The 7,899-nt window shown below is 37.5% G+C and overlaps 1 long non-coding RNA gene across 1 annotated transcript; it reads right to left on the bottom strand.

The window, feature by feature from the left end:
• Window positions 1-341: 341 nt before the first annotated feature.
• LOC129763131 (uncharacterized) lies at window positions 342-7,375 on the bottom strand. The gene is made up of 3 exons (XR_008740798.1): window positions 7,227-7,375; window positions 2,782-2,837; window positions 342-674 (listed from the first exon to the last, which is right to left on the bottom strand). It is a non-coding gene; the product is annotated as an uncharacterized LOC129763131 (long non-coding RNA).
• Window positions 7,376-7,899: the final 524 nt, after the last annotated feature.

Raw genomic sequence — 7,899 nt, 5'->3', positions numbered from 1 at the left:
ATATGATAAACATGTGACATGTACACGATTAAAGTTCGGCTCTGTTACAACTAAAATGCTAATGAGCCTGAAATAAACAAATGGGATAAAAATAAAAAAAGAACCGATGGAGCCATGTTGGAAGAGCAACCTATCATTGAAAAATGAACGTGAAGCGACAATATCGTTAAGGTGTTTATCTATATATATATATATATATATATATATATATATATATATATATATATATATATATATATATATAAATTAAGTTACATGAGGATATATTAAAAAGGAAAGACCGGTTTCGCAGAGAGTACAAGTTAGACTGATTTTATTATTGTCAATTTTACATCATGAAGCCTAGCCATTTACCTAAAGCCCTTACGCTGCACATTCTATCCAGTCCGTTGTCGCGTCAGGTACAGAGTCCGAATCGGTGTTTTACGTTGGTGTCCTAAATTGTTGTTTCGCTTGCGTTTGCGAATTGATGCTACCGATAAACTGTTCCACAGTGATCGGTTCTGTTGCTGTGGGGAAAATGATGTTGCTTGCGTTAACTACTCCCTCATCAAGTTTGGATCGTCCCGATACAATTGTGTTGGGATGATGGTTGTCTGCTGAACTGATGTTTGGTTTTTCTTCATTGGGTGTCCTTTTCTTCTGGTACCAATGGTAAACTATGACGATCAAGCCTATAATGAAGCATATAGATGAGAGGCCCAAACTTGTTGATGTTTGGATGAAATATCGGGTTTTAATTATCTCCAGTTGTTCTCGGTTTTGGAAATGTAATTTCTTTAATGTGTGAAAGTCCAGGTTCTGCTCGAATTCGTTTTGTTCAATTTTCACGCCATCCAGAGGCACTATTGTTGGGATAATTCTCGATGGAAACGTAATGGAGCTAAAAGTTTTGTTGTTCAGTGAGATTGTACAGTTCTCGAAAAACAACAGCATCGTTCCTGTTAAAACTCTGTTGTTATGTAGACAGTCGCTTGATAGTGTGACTGTTGTGATTATGATGATGATATGGTTGTCTGTCAATCGTTTTATGTTGGTTGTATTCCGATAGTTCGTAAAGGTGCATTTTCCTGGGGAGCCTCGTATGATTTTGGAGAAGCATCTGTCGTCTGAGGTATCGTCTAATTTATCTTCTTCGCAAATGGAATTTTCGCCGATACTTTGGCAACTGCCTTTGATGAAATAGGTGGAGTTTCCGTAGATTGCTGCTTTATGCCAAGGGAGTTTGATGATTTGACCGTTGATTGGAAGTGGTTCTAGGAGAAGACTGGTGAATGGATGTGGTAAAATCTGCGGGACGCCGATGATGAAGTAGAGGATGGATTCCTTGAAGAGGGCTCTGATGTCTAGGTAATCGTATGCTTGGTCTGGATGTAGAATGGTAATATTTTGTTCTTCTAACTTATCTGAGATAAACTTTAGTTCTTCTGCTTCTAGAAAATTCTTAGAAATGATATTTATTTTTGCAAGTTGTATAACTTCGAAAATTGAGTCTAGGTGTTCTTGTATTAGGTCGACATGATAAGAAATTTTAAATGCCTGTCGGATTGCTGTGAAATTTTGATTGACAAGTTTGTTGGTGATTAGAGATTGTCTGGCTGATATAATTTGTTGCTTGATTATTCTTTGTTGTTCATTAACGGAATCTATTAATTTGTTTATACGTTTTCCTAGATGTTTGTTGATAGTTACTTGAATATTATTTTGTCTTATAAGTTCTTGGTTGCCTCGTTTTAAGTTATTTATATCGTTATCTATTTGGATTCGATCTTCTTCATCTAAATTGCCTGTAATCGCCTTTTTGGCTGAGCCTAGAAAATTGAATGCTCCTCTCTTGTTTCTTCTATTTGGTAACAATTTCATATACGTGTTTTGGGCTTTCTTAAATTTGGACTGTAATGTGATATAAACGTCGCTGAAGTCTGTGAATATTTTAAGTCCGTCGATAGTGATAGCGATGTTGTTTAGTAATGGTCTATAGTCTTCCAAGTCTATTGTGTGATATATCCTGTGACGTCCAGTCTTAATTAGTACGTTTCCGGTCTGTAACGTCACTAGTCCTGGGTTTCTGGTCAGGTCATGTATTTGTATCGTTCTCGATGATGAGGTCGTGATGAACGTCAGCGTAATTAGTTTTAGAAGTTGGCTCCGCAACATCTATAATTTAGAAAAATAATTTGTATGGTTTCATTTTCGCCGAATATTTTCTTTGTGTATTTCTCTGCCAGAGTGGTCCAGAAACGTTCTACCTTTATCTTGGACAACTTTGACTGGGAAATACATTTCTTTTCCTTTGTTCCTTATTCCTTGTCTTCTATTATATACGGTTTCTTCCTCTCGAAGAACCGGTGGGTGTTCTCTCTTCTTATTATGGTAACCCAAATTTTTATTTTTAGTTTTATCTGATTGTACAATAATTTCATTGTAGAATTTGTTTCTGTTTTCTAAAATCTTTTCCATATCAAGAGGCCTTTCCTCTCCATCCCTTATTCCGTAGAATATTTCCCGGGGTTTGGTTTTTGTGGTAGAGTGGACTGTGTTGTTGTATATGGTGCAAGCTATTCTAAAAACTTCTTTTTCGTTTATGTCGGGATAATTAGGCTTAGTACAACGATAGATTTCGCCCAAAGTTGAGTGAAACCTCTCCACTGTACCATTACTTGAACTATGGTTTCCAGAAGAGTTTTAATTTCGATGGATTTCATTGAAGGTTCGTTGTCAGTAACGATCAAATTTGGGGTACCATAAATGGAAAAGTTAAATACTTAATCCTTTACGTACATCTTGAATGTTCCTAGATTTGATGGGAATCAATGTAGCGTATCTCGAGAATTTATCTAAAAAGGAAAGGAATATATTAGGTTGTTTTAAGAATATATCTAGATGTATTAAATCTAAAGGCTTTTTTGGGTCCGGAGTGGGTCCGAGCATGATTTTGTATGGATGCCTCTCGTATTTATTTTTATTACAAATGCGACAGAGCCTTACAAACTGTCGTATTTTTCTTTTCATTGCTGGGAAATAGTACCTGTTTGCTATTTGTCTATTATTTTCCCATACCCCTCTATGTCCATTTTCGTGGGTTTGTTCTATAACAATATTTTGTTCCTCGGCCGTTTTCAGATCTATGAGAATTTTTTGAGAAAAATAAATTTTGAAAGGTTTGCCTCTACTGAAGTAGTTTCTATAGACGATTTGAATCGTCTGTATCAACTTTTCCGGGCAAAGGATGCAGTTTGATCTTTTGGGATCAATGTAATCTTTAAACATTTTAATTAGGTATGGAACTCCAAATATCAATTTCGTAATTTTTCGTCGGAAAACTCGTGGAAATATTTCTTCATAGGTTTCTTCTTCGTTGGGTCCGATTTTTAGAACAATCTGATTACAGAACTCGTTTAATGGTTTTTCTGTGCCTGGGATAAAGTCAGAATCGTCGGTATCAGCAGAGTGGGCCGTGGCTCCGTCTGACGAAGTGTCGCTTTCAGATGTGGAAGAAGAGTTTTCTTCCGCTTCATTGAGGTTGATTTCCTCTCGTACTCTGGAAAGACTATCGGCTACGATGTTCTGCTTTCCAGGTCTGTTTTTAATCTCGTAATCAAATTCTTCTAAATAGAGGCGCCAATGAATGAGTCTGCTATTTGAGTTTTTAAGGTTTAAGCTATATGTGAGAGGTTTATGATCGGTGTATAGAGTAAATTTTCTTCCGTAAAGATAAGGACGGAAGTATTTACATGCCCACACGATCGCCAAAAGTTCTTTCTCGATTGCGGAATAGTTTTCTTCTGACTTATTCAGCGTTCGAGAAGCAAAGGCAATTGGTTTGTCACTGCCAATTTGCCCCTGTGACAAAACGGCTCCAACTGCGAAATTGGAGGCGTCTGTTGTCAAAATAAATGGTTTGTCGAAATTCGGGTACTGTAATATATCACTCGATGTAAGAATATTTCGACATCGCTCAAAGGCATCTACGAAATCCTTAGTGTGAGTGATAGCTTCTCCTTTTCTCAACGTTTTTGTAAGTGGTTTGGCTATTTTCGCAAAGTCTCGAATAAACTTGCGGTAATAGCCTAAAATTCCTAAGAATCCTCTTAGTTCTTTTTCATTCTTCGGAAGTGGCCATTTTCTGATGATTTCCATTTTTTCGGGATTTGGCTTTACTCCTTCACGAGTTACGATGTGGCCTAGAAAGGCTACTTCTTTGTGAAGAAACTCGCTTTTATCGAGTTGCACCTTCATATTGAATTTTCTAAGACTATCAAAAATTTTCTTTAGGTTGTCAAGGTGTTCCTTTAGGCTGGTAGAGAACACGATGATATCGTCCATGTACACAAGACATCGGACACCAATGTGCTCTCTCAAAACGTTATCCATCACGCGTTGAAACGTTGATAGAGCATTTTTCAAACCGAATGGCATTCTTAAAAACTCGTAGTGTCCGTTTTCGACACTAAACGCAGTTTTTTCGATGTCACTCTTATCCACTTCGATCTGGTGAAATCCAGATGCCAAATCAAGTGTTGAAAAATAAATGCAACGGCCAAGCTTATCAAGAATGTCGTTAATATTAGGAATGGGATAACGATCATCGATCGTTTTCTCATTCAGCTTACGATAATCAATGACAAGTCGCCATTTCTTCTGGCCGGATGCGTCCATCTTTTTTGGGACTATCCAGACTGGTGAAGTCCAAGGGCTACTTGAAGGTCTTATAATGCCTTGGTCAAGCATTTTCGAAATCTGTCGCTGAACTTCCTCTCTATGGCAGAAAGGGTAGCGATAAGATTTCGTGTGAATCGGTATATCGTCTTTTGTGGAAATTTTATGTCTAATCGCGTTGGTGAAGGTCAGTTGTTCGCCTTCTACATAAAATATACTCTCATAATCTGCAATCACTTTCATTAGGTTAGATTTTTCTTCTTTGTTCAGATGATCAACTCTCAATTGATCGAAAATGGGTGTCCTGCCAAATTGAGTTACATAATCTTGGTTCGGTTCCTCTAAGGAAAAATTGTTAAGTTCAACATCTAGAGGACGTTTTATTAATACTTTTGAAGGGTTTTTTGATATGTTTGATACAGTGAAAAAAGCATGGCTATCTTTTGAATTGTAGATACCAGAGTGTATAATAATGTCCTTAGAGAGAAAAATGTCATCTTCCAAATAAAATTCTCCATTATTGATGATAGTTGGTAAATTCACAATTTTTGTCTCATTGGAATTTAACTGGATTATTGCCGAATTTGGATATTTTCGAAACATTTTCAGTACGCCAGTGGGGAATTTCAACTCATTTTGATCTGTTAATATGTTGACTTTTAGTTCACGTAAGGTCTCGTATCCTATGAGACCATCGAAAAATTTGTGGAAGTCGAATATGTAAAATATTTGTTTTTTTGATCCTGGTATTGTGGAAAAGGGGTTGAAATTTACGAATTGATCTATATTTTGCGAACCATTAACGTTCGTTACCTTTACAGGTTTGGTGAACTTGCATTTGTCCAAATTGACATGTTTCGGACTAATGTAGTTTTTGTTCGCTCCCGTATCGATCAAAAACTTCAGTGGTCCTTTAGTGGTATTGATTTGTATGTACGGTATAAAATTGTTTACGGAGGAGTTTCTTGGGCCGTAATTATCTGAAAATTCAGTTCATCAGTGGAAGTGGTATTTTCTTCGACACTCTCTTCCTGATTGTTTACCACAGGTTGAAAAGATGTACTAGCCATCGATTCATTGTGATAATTATCCTGCTCATAATTTTCTTCATCATAGGTTTCGTATTCACAATTTGGTCCTTCGTACGGGCCGTAAGGATCAGACATATTTGTGCCTTCGTGGTAATTGATTGCTCTCCGAGGTCTATTCATATAGTTTATTTTATTAGATCTTATTGAAGGGTCTACATCCATGGGAGTAGGCTTCGGCATCTGAACTGGTCTTGGGGCGAATACGTTTCGCGGAGGAACTTGCGGTTGATTTAGAAAGCTTTGGTTCTGATGTTGTTGGTAAGGTGTGTGGAATTGATTCATTTGAGGTCTTTGAAAATTTTGCCGTTGATTAAAAGGATTCATTTGTAATCTCGAAAAATTTTGCTGTGGATTAAAATGATTCGTTTGAGGCTGATACTGGGCTCTTTGGTAATGATTAAAATTATTCCAGTTCTTTTGCCTTGGTGGGGGAGGTGGTGCTACAACAATCGGTTTTTGGAATCGATTTGTAGTTTCCATCTTATTAAGACCGCATTTATTTTGATAGTTTCTCTCTTCAATAGAAGCATCGAAAGCTTCTTTTAATTTTTTTGGTTGGCGGGCTCTTACGTTCCCGCCGATGGGCTCTTTTAGTCCTGCTAAAAACACTTGAAGAGCATTCTCCTGGTGTGTCGAGATTCTGTCCGTTCTCAAGTTGAGATCGAATGTTGAAATATTTGTATGGTTTATCAAAAGCGAAAGCAATTGATGAACCGAACTATAAAAATCTTCTATTGTTCCAGCTTGTTGCAGTTGGAACAATTCGCGGGTAAGCGTGACAGAATCACGCTTGTCGTTATAGTAAGCTATCAGGTTAGCTTTAATTTCTTCCCAGATTAGCGGTGTCCCGTATGTTTCTAAAACTCGGTCCGCATCTCCGGTTTCTTTCGAGCGTATGGATTGAAGCCATACTTGCTCGAAGGGTGTCCCTTTAAGAGTTTCTAAAAAGGGCAACAGATTTTCCACTGCTCTAATGAAGCAGTGTAATTTGACGGGGTTACCGTCGAATTGCGGCAATTCGCGGATTGCCTGGGGCGTTTGCATCGCCTTTAGGATTTTCTCCGCCTTGTCGAACATTACCGCTGTTTGAGCAATTCTGGCGGCTTCTTCGTGTTCATTTAAATTTTCCTCCTGTGCTGAGGTATTGCTCCTCGGTAATTCAGGGGATATGTTAAAACTGTTTGGGTTCATTGTTTTCGCGATTATTCACAAAGCACTCCAAGGTAAAACTTAAATCACTCTTGTTAGATTAGCTAGTTTTTTTTTTTCTGATTTAACGTTTGTTTTTGTTTTAGATTAGTAGTTCACTTTTGTGATATAAAAAGAGTCGTTTACGGTGTTACCCGGGCTCGTCTCTCTGAATTAGTAGTTTTTGTTATATTTTATGGATGTGGATACAGCTTTTTTTTGTTTCGGGTAAGCTTTGTACCACTCCGATTAAATGATTGTTAATTTGACTAAGATCTAATTACTTACTTGATAAAAAGGTATCACTCGTGCGTCCGTTGTAGTTCTCCAATCGTCAGCCACTCGATATTCGTTCGCGCGGGAAATCACTTTCGCGAATTGGATCTACGCGTGAACACTTGAACGAGCGATCCTACCGACTGCGCCAATTAAGTTACATGAGGATATCGAAGAGTTTTTAAAAAGGAAAGACCGGTTTCGCAGAGAGTACAAGTTAGACTGATTTTATTATTGTCAATTTTACATCATGAAGCCTAGCCATTTACCTAAAGCCCTTACGCTGCACATTCTATCCAGTCCGTTGTCGCGTCAGGTACAGAGTCCGAATCGGTGTTTTACGTTGGTGTCCTAAATTGTTGTTTCGCTTGCGTTTGCGAATTGATGCTACCGATAAACTGTTCCACAGTGATCGGTTCTGTTGCTGTGGGGAAAATGATGTTGCTTGCGTTAACTTATATATATATATATATATATATATATATATATATATATATATATATATATATATATATATATATATATATATATATAAATGGAGTGATGACTGTCTGTCTTTCTGTCTTTCTGTCTTTCTATCTGTCTGATTCTTATGGACTCGGAAGCTACCAAACCGATCGACATAAAAATTAGTATGTGGGGATTTTTGGGGTCGAGGAAGGTTCTTATGATAGTTCGAGACCCG

The sequence above is a fragment of the Toxorhynchites rutilus genome, chromosome 1 (assembly GCF_029784135.1).
Source record: "Toxorhynchites rutilus septentrionalis strain SRP chromosome 1, ASM2978413v1, whole genome shotgun sequence".
NCBI lineage: Eukaryota > Metazoa > Arthropoda > Insecta > Diptera > Culicidae > Toxorhynchites > Toxorhynchites rutilus.
This window is presented reverse-complemented; position numbering and strand designations above follow the sequence as displayed.